The following is a 1,277-nucleotide window of genomic DNA, read 5'->3' on the forward strand; positions in this document are numbered from 1 at the left end:
GGAGTGGGAAGAATAGCAACAATTCATTCAAAACAGACCCCAAAATGAAAGAGCAGAAGCTCTGCCTCCTATAGTTTTAAAATAAAGAAAAACAAGAAATCACAGTAGCAGTCCTGCATTAGCTAAGAAAATCAAAATAAGACTTGATAGAAGGTGAAAAATTTCCCAGTATACTCAGTGCACCTAGGTTTGGGGTTTTTTTCTATGCAGTATAAGCTTGAAAAATGGAAAATATTTAACTCTCAATAAAAACTTTATTTAAGGCCATAATACAGCAGACAAAGTTGAGTGATACTAATTTATTACAATACCAGAATCTACACTAAGTCATAGTCTCTGTCCTTGCCTGTGTTGCTCTGGGGTGGCTAAATCAGTGGCTAAACACAGTACAAGTCTGGTTTAGATCAAATGATCCTAATTGCCTCTGCCTAAAAACCTACCATCTGTGTCTGAGAGCTTCCCAATATGTTCTTAGTGGTGTGTGCAAGCCCCACATGGAAAGCAAATTAGAAAGAAAAACATGCCCAAGACCACTTGATAAAGACAATGAGATATTGACAAAATAAAGTGCCATTTCCACATGAGGTCACAGAGTCAGTTTACACGGGTAAAAGGGTGTTTTTACCACATAGCAGGCAACGAGGAACACCAGACGATGCAGGTGCACTTCAGGTACGTTAGCAACTCCCCTCAAAAGCCGGGCTCCCAAATAACGCTCGCCTTGAACTGCCAACACACCTGAAAGCCACAGAAGGCCCAGTATTAGCAGTGTATTACCACAAGTTAAGCTGTAATTACCACACTTCAGCTTGGTCCGGGGCTGGGCAGGCCCTGGAGAGGGGCAACTCAAGGCTCCCTCTTGAGGCCTCCGGGGGTGACCACCCCATTCTCCCCATGCAAACAAAGCCCTCAGAGCCGCCCAGCCCCAAGCCCCACTTGGGATGTGGGGAAGACACCATTCCTGACTATGGCGGTCATCTGAAGGCTAGGCCACATCCTGCCACAAGTCACAGCACAACACCTCGCTTCTTGCCTCAACCCCATGCCCTCCTCCCCAGTATTTTCCCTCACCCCTCGATATAACCCCATAGCGCCACATTAGCTTATTGCTGCTCTGCGGCTCCCCCTCTGCCCCGCGTTCAGGCCGATGAACCCCTTCCTCTCTGCCCCCACGTCCCCCGCGCCCCGGCGGCCGCCGCCGCTCCCTCCCCGGGCAGGGCGGCGGGAGCCCCGGGGCGTGAGGCGCGAGAGGAGGAGCGGGGGGGCGGTGGGTGGGG

The sequence above is a fragment of the Lathamus discolor genome, chromosome 14, assembly GCF_037157495.1.
Source record: "Lathamus discolor isolate bLatDis1 chromosome 14, bLatDis1.hap1, whole genome shotgun sequence".
Lineage (NCBI taxonomy): Eukaryota > Metazoa > Chordata > Aves > Psittaciformes > Psittacidae > Lathamus > Lathamus discolor.